Here is a 16,236-nt window from a genome sequence, read left to right on the forward strand (position 1 = left end):
CGGCCCAACGTTACATTCCTTCACTAGACGCGGTACCCGACATTAGACCACCGACGTACTGACGTTCGCCTAACGTTAACTTACATACGTTGACACAACGGAGTGTGCCCAACGTTTGCCGTCGTTGAACCAACATTAAGATCCGACGTCGCGACAACCTCACTCCGGTGGACAAACGTATGTCACATTCAATTAGGCTACTGATGTCGAGCCAACCTTGGTATCCGTCGGCGGGCCAATGTTTGATGTCACGTTGGCCCAACGTCTGACTGCTAAAAGATGGTCGGTTGTTAGCGGTCTCATACATAGTAAGGACAGACATTTAATTATCGCACCTCAGACAGAGATATCCAACGTCATACCCCATACTAGATTTTTCTGTCTCGTCCGATCTGTCTTGTACCTTTACGTGCATGACATTTCGCGGAATTTTTACACTGCGATGTATTCATCCGCGTATTAAATGCTTGAAATTAACAATTTGCATTATAAATGTTCTGTTTTGTCGTTATATATATAGTTTTGATGTTGTTAGATATTTGATGTTGTAGATAAAATATAATCTACACTGTGAAATACGTTATAATCTATGTAACGACTGACTACATTTATACGCGGAAGCATTCAAATGTAGCTAAAGCAGTGAAGAGGTCATTATCATTTGAGGCCCAAGGCGGGATACTAGTTTTTAGCAAAATTGTTTTTTTTTCTTACTAAAAGGTGCGAGAAAAAAAAATCAATTACCTGTAACCACGGACTTAGATAACTAATCTAATTCCGTGATGTAACTGAGCAAGATCGGGTTATCTCAGTCTCGGGCTAAGATTCTGTAAAATCCCAACCTCGGCTTACGCCTCGGTTGGGATTTTGTTACAGAATCTTAACCCTCGACTGAGATAACCCGATCTCGCTCAGTTACAGCTAATAGATTTTATTAAAAGTCTTTATCAGAAGTTTTAATCCAAAACTATTTGTACGGTAAAAAGAAGTTATGGCCTACAGAAACATTGTTAGATATAATGTACAACGCCAGAAACCATAACAGTTATTGCTTATTGTTAGTATAAACGTGCTTCATAGAATATATATCAAACAAATTTACCATTTCTGGAAATACGTGTTTAGTGAAATGGCAGCTAGGCAGCTAGTCTTGGGTAGAGCTTAGATTAACTTCACACACACTCTTTAATTGACTTCCAAACTATATCTTGCTTCTTTGAAAGTCTGTTTACAAATGAATGGAATTTTATGAAGTATTTACATAATATACTAACATTTTAAGAAATCATTTGTTTTGAACTCAGTTCCTTTAAATTATTGTTAAGTACCAACCTTTACCGATACGTATGTTACCATCAGTAATTTTCGCGACATTTCGAGAGATTTAAAGAAATTCAGTAATTGACAGTGTCTAAAGGTTAGAATATTTTCCCTCAACCTTGAGAGCCTACTGTTAAAATAACGAGATGTGATTAGCTATACAAATTCGCGTGATATGATTCTTCGGTATAATTTCTAAGTCAATTATTTCGTGCGAGTTGATTCTCTTGTAAAAGTTAATCCTGCTGAAGCTCGTACATTATAATTAGTTCACGAGAATGGACGTAAATAACAATTTAATACGAAACAAATATAAAGACGATCGATGATATGTGACCCCGCTGTTCATGCGAAGAAGTACACTATGTATGTTTCGCTCTAGTAACTACATAATTACTCAAAATACCGATTGGCCTTAATTTATACATTATTTATATGTACAATATGTAATATTGTAGTTGTGTATTTCTGTCTTCTATTGTGTTCGTCGTCCCCACCCCTACCCCCAACTCCACACTTAAAACCCCCCCAGAAAGTCTGTAGGCCTGTATATTGTTATACGGATAAAAATATATAATTAAATATGCCTTTTGACATTTGGGATAAAAATGTCTTCCTCATCACATAAAACAGATAATGAAATCTTTAAATTTAATTATCTTTCGTTAAAAACCCCCCACTGTAACAGGTACGCTCGATCCTAGATATAACGCACAGTGTATAAGTATACTAGGTATCGTATTTAACTTGATATCCAAATTACTCAGAAAAAGTTAGTTAGAAAATAAATCAATACGTGATATTGACGTCTAAAATCCAATTTACCATTTGTACACACTTATTTTAAAACATTATTGATTATATCATACAATATTAAGATTAATAGAATGCAATTGATTAACGTAATTCTTCGTCCTAGTAATGGTTAATGAACCAGCGCACTTACCGTTATAATTGCGTTACCGTAATGCCTTTTGAGATGACCCCCGATCTTCATTGTTAATTCCCACAATACACAACTAACACGGTACATTTCCGCTATGGCGGAAACTTACTTGGTTGGACGTTGAAAGTGGAACTTGTACTGTTTGTGTTCACCAGGTAGCAGTGAGAGGGAAATTGAGGGGTTGAAAAGTCGACGTGTGTTTGGCTGAACGTCGTGTAATAGTGAAATAGGTAAGTGAAACTGCTTTAATGCAGATTGCATGCAATGGCCAAAGGGGCAGTCTGCTGGAGACGTTTGGGATGAACATTGATGGCCGAGTGATTCTGATACCATCTCCGTCATGTCACGGTACAGTACACATTAAGTTAATATCCCGAGGACATAAAATCACGCGTTTAATTGTCATTATTCATAAATTATAGTTGTAAAGTGTCTGTTAATTCAAAAAATCGATGTAGATTTCACTTGAGTAGTGGTGTCAGTGTGTGTCACGTTTCACGTGTAACGTGGGGGTAACCGGTGCGCGTGCTGGAATTATCGCTGCAGGTGTCAGCATGTATACGTCCTGTGTCATTCCAGTGACAAGGTCTTGTAGAGTAAACAGGTGTCAGATTCCTATTACACGGTGATATTATTTTATGATGTTCACTTATGTTGGAGTATAATAAAGAAAAAAAACTATGTTTACAAGAAGACAAGATGTAACTTCCGATTATGTAGAACAACAACAAGGTATTGGAAACGTGGGGTTAATTACTAGATTATTATGTTATCCTGATCTCATCCAAAAATACATTTAAAAAATGACAAAACTCTCACTTTGATTATCATTGGCTTAAAAAGTAATTGTACTACTTTATATGTCACATGATATAATAAATGCTTAATTGATGAAGTTGGAGAAATCATCAAGATATGCAACGATCACTAGATGCTGGTGCAAGTGTTGAAAATGTCTAGGATAATACAGAAAAAAATACAATATAAAAAAAATGAAGATTCCACTACAAAATTAATTTTAGTGTCTTAAATATTGCTTCTCCTCCAATACAGCACCTAAAAAAACACCATGAAAATAAAAAGGAATTAATCAGGATTGATTAATCAGATGTAAGAGATCAGGTGTCTGTATCGGAAAATAACTGTAGTTGCATTTTTCCTATTAACTTTTTAATTCTTTAATCAAGTAAACATTATTATTTTTACTAAAATTGTCACTTTGTACATCATAATTAGAATACAGATGATACCTAAATCTGTGTTCTTCTGATTGTCAGTAAAATATTAAAACTTTTGTAGGTGAAATAATTGAACTGTTTCTTTGATGTATGCTTAATTGTTTTCATTGAATCACATGGCGCATCATTTAGAGTTTGAAAGGTCCCAGGTTTGGTTACTTGTCAGGCTGTTTGCAATTTCTACCTTTTATAAGTCCTGTAATATTACGAAACAATCAAAACTTTTTACAGAGATCATTCATTAGCTAGAGGAAGATTATCAAGACCTGATATTCATGGTATTTTGCTACCTAAGTTGTGTATTATTATTTAACATGCTTAACCCTTTCACCACTATAAACCGTAATGGACTCTTCCAGATCAGTGCATGGTAGAGTCTACTAAAGTTACATAGGGGTGAAAGGGTTAATGGCCCATCATCACAGGAGAGGTTATAAAGGCCAACCAATAGCTTTAATAGTCATATAAGTATGCACATACTTTTTCTACAAAAAAACCCTATACCTCTACCTGTATTTCCAACATTGTGGAGGAGGCCTTTTGGATAAATTGACCATAAATATGATCAGCAGCATAATTTGTGAAGCTTTTAAAAAATGATAAAAAACTTTTGGACTTATATAGTAGTATATATGTAGTGTGACTATATATAGCTATTACTCAAGCCCATGAGACCTGTATCACTAGTTAGGTCATTAACATTTAGATAAGATGTTCCAAGGTCATCCAAGCCAGAGGTCCACATCATATATAGTCATTATCTGCAGACAGAGTCAGCAGCTGCATGGTGTTATAAAGAGGTTGTGTTATAGTCCAAATTAAAAATATGTCCCGTTTCCTATAGATGCATGTCTCCCTAATTTCTGTCAATATTTTAGTTGATGATTTGATCACCGTCATACAGATTATTGTGAATATTTTGGTGTTAATCCAGATTTTGTTTTTACTCGAGTCCTATAATAGACCAAAGACATATATATAAACAGTTTTCGTATGAACCAGGAAACACACAATTTCTATTTTTGGCCTTATGATCCACAATCATACTACATGTACCAGATGTTAATGTTGGTTGGTTAAAAATCATTCTTTAACATCCTCAAATTCAAGTCAAAAAATAAAAATTTGTGGGAGGGTATTTTGAAAAGTGAAGATTGTCTCTATAAAATATAGTGTATTGACACTTTACAATGTAGGAATACTGTTTTACATTAGTTTACTAGTAAACAAATTCTGTATTTTTAATCAAGAGTTTTTAATGACTGATCTGCAATGTTCTTACTGAATGCAGCCCAGCATCTGGTACTCGTTTCTATATATGTCTATGTACATTGGCGCGTTTCCTGGAAGCCCTGATAGATACAAGAGATTCCACATTAGTCAGCACTCTATTGTAATCCAGCTTTGGTTTTGATTTTTTAGGATAAACATTTTGTCGATAACATGCACTAAGATCAGGCATGTAAAAGAATGGCATTGAATTTATTGATTTAAACACGGACATAAAAAGTACCGGGTTCTGTAAGATGGGCACAAAAGGCAATTGCATGTCAGTTGGGTACAAAACAAGTGAAGTGTCAAAGTCACTCAGATGTTTGGAGTCTGTCATGCAATGTGTTGCTACACTTGAAACTAAAATCCACTGGGATAATTTTGTAGTGATTTAGTGTTTCTTATTTTAGCACACCTGGCCCGAAGGACCAAATTAGCTTTTGTGATGGTGCAGCGTCCGTCGCCGATCCATCCATCTTGCATTAACTTTTTTTCTTTAATGACTTCTTCTGAATAATCAAGAGTCCTTAGGTGATGATGTTTGGCCTGCAGCATACAGGGATGCATGGCTGTAAAGGTCAATGGAGTCAAATGTGTTAAAAACTGAACTTTTACCGAACAACAAAGAAGCCAAGAGCGAGGACATGTGTAGCATTACTTGACGAAGGGATATATTTATGTAAGAATTAAATAAATCAATGAACATAACCATTTTCCTGGTCAATGCCAAATGTGTTAAAATATGTAAACAACTTCTTCTGCATAACAAAGAGGCCCTGGTTCATGATTTGACATGTGGCATGCTGGGATGAGGGCTATCAAGTGTGTTCAAATACATGTCCTTGACTCACTGTAAAGGTCATGGGGGTCATTGCTCAAATGTGTTGAAATATTTTAATGACTTGTGAATAACCATGAAGGCTTAAAATGATGATATTTAGTAAGTGATATGCTTGGATTAATGGCTATCAATTTCAATCAATTAATAATCAATTAACTCAATCCTTTTAAAGGGTAACATTTGGCAAATGCTTTTTTTAACCTGTAGTGATGACTTGTTTGCTATTAACTTTGTTTTTAATTAATTTCACATTGACCTACTTAGAAGGTCATGCAAAGATTTATTTGCAACAGTATTGAATAATGGATGAGCAATACAGGCCTTTTTGGCTTTTTGTTTTATTTCACTTACCCTTTTCTCTACATTACTGTTCTTCATATCACAGGAGCAACTTTTAGTTTGAGTTACTCTGTAATAGTGATATTGTAGTAGTTGGCTAGTACTAAGTAGTACCACAGTCATAGTTTGGGATATCAGGGGGCCCAGTCATTTCTTTCCCCGTAGGGGAAATTTTGTACATAATAAACAAGGGTTGTCACCTCTTGAAAGTTAGTGTTTTGAAAACAGTTAGATTGAATATCTTAACTGCATATGAATACACTTACAAATTTCTGTGATTTTGCTTATCTAACTAGGAATGAAAATGAAAAGTCTCAAAGACAGAAAGAAATTTTCAGATTGGGATAGAAATTGAAATACTTTCCAGCTCCTTGGAGACTTTGAGAAAATTATGTTTTATTTTTTCCAGTGGTACCAAAAACCTAAAATTTGATTGGTCTGTGAATATATCTATCTCAGAAATCCTAGCATTATTGTGTTAAAATCTTGTCCACTGTGTAAATGGACTATTCTTTTTATATGCTTGCTTAAAGCAGAATGAAGTATGAAGGTATTGTCCTATTTTCTTCATTGTTTGTCTGACATTAGTATTCATACACAGACTGGTGAACAAAAAAGCCAAGAAATATGCTTTAAAAAAGATAAATGACAAATTTCAGAGTTTTCATGCACATGATTTTAAATCTGAAATTGCCATGTGGCACAATGCTTAAAAATTCAACATATCAGCTGATGTGATAGGCACCAAAGAAATGAATGATATCAGAAAAAAATATCGTACAATGGGAAGTAACGGAAGTGTTTTGACATTATACATGTGTAATACATTAGCTAAGTAACGAGCTCTCAGAAATTTCATAATTTCCGCGTTTCGGAGAACAGCGGAAAATAATTGTCCTATAGGTACAGTATTCGGGTGTTTTCGTCGGGTATCGTAGGTCTGATTTATTGTCCAATGAGAGAGTGACGCGTTGTACGCACGTGCAAGGTAGGTAAGTGTGGTAGGGCAAACGAGGTATTGGTCATTCTAGCCGTGGACACCAGGGCGTAGTCAAGCAAAATTTATATGAGTAGAATTATTGTTTTTTTTTGTTTCAAGTTTAAATCTATATTACACTAATAACAGGGAATGAATATGTAATATCGGCTAACGTGATAGAAATCCAATGCACCGAACTTTAAGCATTGAGGGTTGGTACACCTCCTGTTTTCCGTGAAGGTTTTTTCGGTTTGGGTGGCTCGCTTAGCTCATTAGTTTTTAATACTTGACGGTCATTTGTGCGACTTAAGTGTGTTGTAAGAGAGGGCTCTTCATTATACCAAGATATTATGAATTATGTGTAACAGATCGATCTCCATGTCACTTGATATGTAATACATGTAATAAACGCCGGACGCCCTATTGTACACTCTGGCTAATTGCAGTGAATTGTTTGAGTTATTCTTGGGAGAGGAGTATATAGAGGACGTACATATATATAAGTGGTATTGTTGTTACTGGTTTTACGGTATGAAAATGCATTGGTCAATGTATAGCATGTAAACATTAAACTGGCTATTTCAAAGTGAACCACCCTTTTTCTAAATATGGTGAGAAACACTGGAGATACACGGTATATGTCATACATAAGATACGTTCAAATGGCTGATTGGATGTAAAACGAGCAGTGGAAATGTACAAAGTGAGTCCGCCAATCGCCATTTTCGATGTGTATACCGAATGGTTTGTATCTAAAAGCTAATTCCATTTTGTAGAAACCGTTTTCTTCACCAATTGGAAAAAAGTCCAACATTGAGTCTGCACTGTATGAATCAAATGATGCAATAAATTCCCAGTACGATCTTAAACGCCTTTACTGAAAAACCCGGGATTTATCCATTTACATGTTGGCATCTTTTGCTAATTGTTCTTGTCGACTGATCATGGGTCAGAAATTGGACCAGGTGTATGAATGGATATAAGGATGGTGTCAGGTAGCCTTGCACTAGACTGGCAACCTTCCAAATGAAAGTTTATAGCACCATATCGATAAGCTGGCTCCATACCCCACTTGGACACGGAAGACTTGTGACTACAGCGTGGCTGCATGCTGGTCCTGGAAGGCACTTCTCCCAGGTGTTACTCTGACCAGCGGTTAATTTCTATTTATACATCATTTTTGAAACAGCTGCCCCAACTTGCATTCCCCACTCTCCCCTTCATTGAGAAAATTGCATGCTTGGGTTGAGCGGTATCAACTATCAGCTTAGTGGTACTGAATTCCTCTCTAAGCAGAGACAGAGGATTGACATATCATAATAAAAAAGCATGATTATCACTGCAGTCTTGTGTGATTTTGTGAGAAGACTTGCGCATGTATTGAGAAGAGTCTACTAAAGTTATGTGGTGTATAGTTATGTCCACTGTTCCAGTTTAACATGGGTTTAACCCTTTCACCACTGTAAACCATAATGGACTCATCCATATCAATGTATGGTAAAGTCTACTAAAGTTACGTGGTGTATAGTTATGTCCACTGTTCCAGTTTAACATGGGTTTAAGGTTATGATATTGGCACGCCTCCCCCGCCACAGACATGTTTTCTGTAGGGCGGCCATATCTCGTGACCGATGCTTACCAGTAACTTTAAATCCTGCTCAATATCGTAATTCTGTAGTGTACTATCAGGTCCAACTGAATTTTATCTGGCAGTCGGTTGTGTCCTTATCTAGGACCAAGTCCCGTTTTAAAATTAACAAAAAATTAGGGGAACTTTGTAAAGAAGGGCTGTACGCAGTATAAAAACGTGTTAGTCATGGATGATTGAGTCGTTGACCTTTACAACTCAACAAAACATAGTCTACTTAAGGTCAAGGTCACAATTACATTCTAAATTGACGGCCTTGATGGTGTTATTTTGTGGTTACTATGTAATTATTGATGTGGTATTTCTCATATATCAAAATGTGGATAGTATCTTTGCAGGGTTGGGTTCTGTTTTTAGGAAGGGAAATTGGTGCATTTTCTTCAGGAGCCCGAGTCAGTGACATGATTCTGTTATGACCAGTGATCTTCATGACATCATTTTCACCAAAAAGAATTATACCATATATCTGTCCAGTCATTTTTAGTCAATATACATGTGACATACAAGAGAATTTGCACTATTTCACACAATTGACTATATATTCATCCCCAGTAAAATTGAGTTTCAATGACGTTTTGTCTTTTTTTATGCACTTTATCATATTAACAATGACAGCTATGGTCGTTTAAGGATGAGCCAGGTTTTGGTTGTGGAGGAAAACAGGAGTATCTGGAGAAAAAACGTCAACCTGCAGATATTTATTGTCTTTTCACTACTTTGCATCCACATAATGAAAATAAAATTATATTATCAAAAATAACAATTCTAAGACCATGTTTTGTATTATTGAAAGAACACTTTTAAGAAAGTGTTTTGTATTATTAAAAGAACACTTTTAAGAAAGTGTTTTGTATTATTAAAAGAACACTTTTAAAACCATGTTTCGTATTTAAAAAAAAGATAATTTTAAGACAACGTTTCCGAGGTAAAATAACAAGTAATACCAACAATCTGATGAAATGCAGTTTTCAGATACATGTAGGTGAAAAAATCTTGATGTAAATGCAATTAAAGAGAGAAATAGTATTAACATTTATACTTAAGTAGTTAAAAACTGCATCCTCAAAGTCAAAGAATTACATTGTATTTGATGACGATTGTGAAATTGGACAAGCAGGTGTTTTCAAAACACTGGTTCAGTTTATGGTGATTATTATATAACACTTAAAAATAGCCATCTACTGTTCTGTGTCTGACACATATCTCAGGCTAAACCTGGTTTCCATGGTGTGGATCAAGAGTTAAATTGACTCTACTTTGTATGACGCCTGTCTTTTGCAATATTAGTTCCCACAACCATGACATCAGCTTGGTAGACTCAACTACAGTATTTGATAATAAATGCATTGATCGGAGACAAAATATAAATCGGTTTGAATATTTGGTTATGTTCCGTGCCATTTCTGTTACAGTAGAATCTCATTCATGACAGATCTGATACGCTGGAAATACTGTTTTCTGGGTAATTTCCGGCCTACTTTTAGGGCATCCTTTTGGCACTCACACACATTGTCAGAGCAGACACAGCCCAACACGAAACTGAGGACAGGACAAACAAAGATTAAATTGAGTCTACAAATGTAATTAAAATTGTAGCGGTGGATTTCCTGGGTAGATATGGACGTTAATTAAGCAGATATGTTGAGGGCAAATCGTAGAAATAGGATTTTGCCAGTGTTTTATGCATTGAACTATTAGATATTGACTGTGATACTGTCTTAAGTCTAATAAGCCCACTCCTGGTCAGTGTATTAGGTATTGATTGTGATACTGTCTTAAGTCTAATAAGCCCGCTCCCGGTCAGTGTATTAGGTATTGATTGTGATACTGTCTTTAGTCTAATAAGCCCACTCCTGGTCAGTGTATTAAGTATTCATTGTGATACTGTCTTAAGTCTAATAAGCCCGCTCCTGGTCAGTGTATTAGGTATTGATTGTGATACTGTCTTAAGCCTAATAAGCCCACTCCTAGTCAGTGTATTAGGTATTGATTGTGATACTGTCTTTAGTCTAATAAGCCCACTCCTGGTCAGTGTATTAAGTATTGATTGTGATACTGTCTTAAGTCTAATAAGCCCACTCCTAGTCAGTGTATTAGGTATTGATTGTGATACTGTCTTAAGTCTAATAAGCCCACTCCTGGTCAGTGTATTAGGTATTTTTGTACTTTTGTATGACAGATATGTCTTAGCATTGAGACAGATATGGAGTTTTAAGGAATCTCTATATCTAGTATCTGACAAGACTTGTATTTATGTAATCATTGGACAGAATTTGATAATTTTTTTTATTAGTTATGTATGAGAGTAACCTACCATAGTTTGTGTTTCAGCGTACTAAGGTCTGAGTTAAGGTTATTATTAACACGGCCAGATTGGGATTTGAACCTAGGACGTACCCTCCGAACTCCAGACGGATGCTCTACCAATTGTGCTACCTGGTCGCTGGTGATCATCCCAGTCCATGCTCACTACACTATTTATAGACAATATTTACATAGGTGTAGAGACTTTATTTCTGAAGAAATGTTTTTCTAACTTAACATTTTAGAATAAGACCTTTCTAAAAAGAATAAGACCTTTCTAGAATAAAACCTTTCCAACCTTTGTTTCTGGAGGCAATTTCCAAGTTGAACTTGCAGACTATTTATAAACCTTTGTGATCTTTGTAGCAACATGTGAAGGGATTTGTATGGTAAATGTAATGCTTTGGGTCAATAAGTAATCAAAATTGGCCTCAAATTGGCAGAAACATTTTGACACCACCTTGTCTAGATCAGATAACAGATAGAAACTGGTGAGAGATACAGGTCCTATGGGCATCTTGTTCATCAAAATGCCAGGGGTCTGAGTTGGTCTAACGATTAAATGAATAAGTTCATTTGTGATGGAGATTAGGTGAAAATTAGGCACCTTCAGGTGTTCAAAATAGACACCAAAAGTACAAAGACTAGGAGATTGGGCGAAAATTAAACACAACTATATTGTAATCATTGAAATGTGCAAGTACTCTGGCAGAAAAATCAGTCCTGACTAAACTGGAGATAAAACTGTTGTTAGGGTAGGACAACAGGTTGGTATAACCTACTGTATACCAGTACCAGGTAGAATTGGTCATCAGTAGTGCTCTCTAGGCAGCAGTCACCAGTCGGTCCTACGTTTACACAGATCGGGTACAAGTAACTGGCCACTGTTACCGTCTGTATGCTAATACTGGGCTGTCATGAGCTACTTTTATTTAAATGTCGGTTTGCTTTCACGCATCCATATCTCTTCATGTCAATGTCATCAATCGGTTTGATGAGCAAATCAAGCCATGCAAGACATTGACTGTAGGCGAATTAGCAATGTAAAGAACAGATCAATGATTTCCTGTGACATGTCCCGGCTCTCAGCTCCGTCGGAGGTTGCGTTTTGCCAAGTTGTGTTGATGTATGTTCTGTATGTAGAGTAAAACCTCATTATACTGCCATCATTGATCCTGCAAAATTTTGGCATTTTAAAGGGGCAGTGTATTGAAGGAAATATGCCGCAAGAGATTGTTAAACAATTCGACACTCGGTGAACTGGAAAATTGTGTTGAGGATTTACTGTTACACCCTTCATGTATTCAGGCAGTTTTCTTTATTTAAAAATAATGCCAACATTTAATTCGTGCCATTGATTTCATTTTCCCCAGGTTTGATTAAAATGTCAGAATTGTTTTTTTCACTCTGAAGGTTAAGTGTACAAACTAAATATGATATCCCTAAAAATTCTCTTGTTTTACATGACACAATATATGGACCTAGTACAACACGCTGACGCAGTAACAATTTATACAGACCCTGAAATATTTTCCTTGTCCATTTCACTCAAGTGCAACACAATGACAACAGAAATTCAGTGCAAACACATCACATATGTAACACATTTTTGGTAAAGGAAAACAAAATCCAGGGTCTGTATTTGTCAAAATGGCCTAAAGCTGTGTTTCATGATATAATGAGTCAACCAATCAGAATATTTTTTCTAGAAACCAATGTTGTGCTTTCATATCCATTTTGTGGTATGTGAATATATTGTATATATTTGAGAAACAACCATGTAGGCCGTAGTCTAGAACAAATAAGTTAGTCATACGATCAGTTGAGCATGAATCTGTCAGATCATCGATTACAAAAATTAGAATATCTCATCTCCATATATCACCATTTCTAACCAAATCTTTCTCAGTAGTCAATTAGTACATTAGTCATGTTAACCAGATGAGCCTTTTGTAGTAAAACCCTCGTCATGAAATATACAACTATAAAACAAAATTTAGATAAAAATCCTATTAGCCTGAAGTGGCCTGCAGTCAGCCGACACTGTGGCACTATCCTGTGTTGTGTTCTACAGTTGTCAGAGATAGTATTGTACACTACAATGTAATAGGATCTGGGTTGGAACTTTTAGACCACATTGTAACGGTCAATGTTCCTGTGTGTTTGGATATTCCGCAGTCAAACTATATCTATATCACCAACATGCAATGTTTCTCTTTGGCCCAGATAAGACTTTCTACCATTAACAATGTTTCTCTTTGGCCCAGATAAGACTTTCTACTATTGTCGATATTTCAGACAAAAGGACTTTATACCATTAATGTTTCTCTTTGGCCCAGACAATTTGGTTTATTTGTGTTTTACATCCTATCAACAGCTATGGCCATTTAAGGATGTGCCAGGTTTTGGTGGTTGAGGAAAGGCAGGGTTCCTGACGACTGACCTACGGCAAGTACCTGGCGACTGCCCCACGTAGGCCTCAAACCTGTTACACAGTGGTGGAGGGCTAGTGGTAGCAGAATGTCGGACGCCTTGGCTACCAGTGCCCCTGGCCCAGACAAAAAGGCTTTCTACCATTAACAATGTTTCTCTTTGACCCAGACAAAAATACTTTCTACCATGAGCAATGTTTCTCTTTGACCCAGACAAAAAGACTTTCTACCATGAACAATGTTTCTCTTTGACCCAGACAAAAAGACTTTATACCATGAATAATGGTTTTCTTTGACCCAGACAAAAAAACTGTATACCATGATCAATGTTTCACTTTGGCCCAGACATAAAGGCTTTCTACCATGAACAATGTTTCACTTTGGCCCAGACATAAAGGCTTTCTACCATGAACAATGTTTCACTTTGACCCAGACAAAAAAGACTTTCTACCATGAACAATGTTTCTCTTTGACCCAAACAAAAAGACTTTCTACCATGAACAATGTTCTCTTTGACCCAGACAAAAAAAGGCTTTTTTACCATGATCAATGTTTTACTTTGGCCCAGACAGAAAAGGCTTTCTACCATGAGCAATGTTTCACTTTGGCCCAGACAAAAAAACTTTATACCATGAACACCATGAACAATGTTTCTCTTTGACCCAGACAAAAAGACTTTCTACCATGAACAATGTTTCACTTTGACCCAGACAAAAAAGTCTTTCTACCATGAGCAATGTTTCTCTTTGACCCAGACAAAAAGACTTTCTACCATGAACAATGTTTCTCTTTGACCCAGACAAAAAGACTTTCTACCATGAATAAAGTTTCACTTTGGCCCAGACAAAAAAGGCTTCTACCATGAACAATGTTTCTCTTTGACCCAGACAAAAAAACTTTATACCATGAACATTGTTTCTCTTTGACCCAGACAAAAAGACTTTCTACCATGAACATTGTTTCTCTTTGACCCAGACAAAAAGACTTTCTACCATGAATAAAGTTTCACTTTGGCCCAGACAAAAAAGGCTTCTACCATGAACAATGTTTCACTTTGGCCCAGACAAAAAAACTTTATATCTTTAACAATGTGTCTTTGAACAAGATAAGAAAGGCTTTATGCCATTTAAAGGTTAGTTAATAGGTTTTACACCACTGAATGTGTCTCTTTTGTCTGAATGTAAAGGATTTGTATCATAAACTGACAATGTTTGGTCTTTGGCCCAGATAGAAGGGCTTTACTTACCTGATGTAAAATGTTTGTCTTTGGCCAGGTAAAAAGGTTTTATGCCATTAAAAATGTACATCTCTTTAGCCCAGATAAAAGGTTTATTCACACCACTAACAGATATTTGCATATATAAAAGTGTACTTGTTTATTTTTAACTGATCTAGGAAATACACATACATCACTAAGGGACAAAAACCATTTCTATTTGAAACCATTTCTACTATGGCTGCAGTACACAGTCATCAGTCGATGTCTGCCTTGACATCGCGACTGTTCTGCTGGTGGGAAGATCAGCAAATCCATACAACCAGGGGTCCTCTCAAACACAGATTTAGAACAATTACTTGGGAGAATGGAATCTATAAGGGCAGGTTTGTTTACTTGGGAGACTTACCTTTTTTTCGATGCAGTGGTATAGGTCTTCATTAAAAACTGTATTGAGTGAGGTTGTAGCTGACTTACACTGCTCATGGGTTATCCTACGAAAGTTTCATTCAGTTCACATAAAAGTGTTATCTCACTGAAATGTCACGTAGAATTCACATGAGTAAATTTTGTGAAAAGTTTTCAGACATTTTTTTATTTTTTGGTTAGTCCCATTAATAAGAGATGTAGTGGGTCCTCAAAAGTTGATGAATCCCACAGGGAAAACATGAGTCTGGGACTCAAAAGTCTGAGTCCCAAAATCACTGATACATGTAGTGTTATCAAACGGAAATGTCACACAAAATATTCATCTAGTGTTTCGTCAATGAAATGCTTTTATCTGCAACCTAGCCATGACCCCTAGCAGAAACACTTTGAAGAAATAACATAGGTCAAACAAGTTCCTGTGTAGGGACAAATGGGCCTTATGGTGAACCATCTAGTTATTTGTTAAAAACCTGTTTTTTAGCTCACCTGGCACGAAGTGCCAAGTGAGCTTATGCCGTGAAGCGGCGTCCGTCGTCCGTCCGTCCTTCCGTCTGTCGTCCGGCGTCAATATTTTACTTTAAACGACTTCTTCTTAATAACCAAAAGGCCTAGGGTGATGATATTTGGCCAGAAGCAAACTGGGATGAAGGGCTACAAAGTTTGTTAAAATTAATGACCTTCACCCATTTTCAAGGTCACAGGGGTCAAATATGTTAAAAACTTTAAACATCTTCTTCTCGATAACCAAACTGTCCAGGGAGGTGTTATTTGAATAGTAGTATGCTTGGGTGAAGGGCTACCAAGTTTGTTCAAATGAATGACCTTCACCAATATTCAAGGTCACAGGGGTCAATTGTCTTAAAAAACCTTTAAACAACTTCTTCTGAATAACCAAAATGCCCAGGGTGATGATATTTGGCCAGTAGCATGCTGAGATGAAGGGCTACAAAGTTTGTTTAAATGAATGACCTTCACCTATATTCAAGGTCACAGGGGTCAAATATGTTTAAATCTTTAAACGACCTCTTCTGAATAACCATGGGTCCCAGGATGTTGATACTTTGCAAGTTGCATCCTGAGATGAAAGGCTATAAAATTTGTTCAACATAATGACTTTGTTTGACTTTCAATCACAGGGGTGAAATGTTTAAAAAAAAAAATAACAGGTTCTTTTGAATGAATTTTAATCATAAATATTGATATTTCATTTTGCCTGTAGCTTTATTTTAGATCACTTTTAAGGTTACAAATGTGAGATTTATACCAGGTGAG

At 36.2% G+C, this 16,236-nt stretch overlaps 1 protein-coding gene across 9 annotated transcripts in view; it reads left to right on the forward strand.

Annotated features, from left to right (window-relative positions):
* Window positions 1-2,345: 2,345 nt before the first annotated feature.
* The window catches only part of LOC110464595 (peripheral plasma membrane protein CASK-like), a 279,718-nt gene continuing 265,827 nt past the window's right edge, over window positions 2,346-16,236 (forward strand). For all 9 annotated transcript variants that reach the window (XM_021519889.1, XM_021519887.1, XM_021519891.1 and 6 more), the window contains exon 1: window positions 2,346-2,496. The gene's annotated coding sequence lies outside the window, so the exon portion shown is untranslated. The remainder of the gene's footprint in view (window positions 2,497-16,236) is intronic.

This window comes from Mizuhopecten yessoensis, unplaced genomic scaffold (genome assembly GCF_002113885.1).
Source record: "Mizuhopecten yessoensis strain PY_sf001 unplaced genomic scaffold, ASM211388v2 scaffold11011, whole genome shotgun sequence".
Lineage (NCBI taxonomy): Eukaryota > Metazoa > Mollusca > Bivalvia > Pectinida > Pectinidae > Mizuhopecten > Mizuhopecten yessoensis.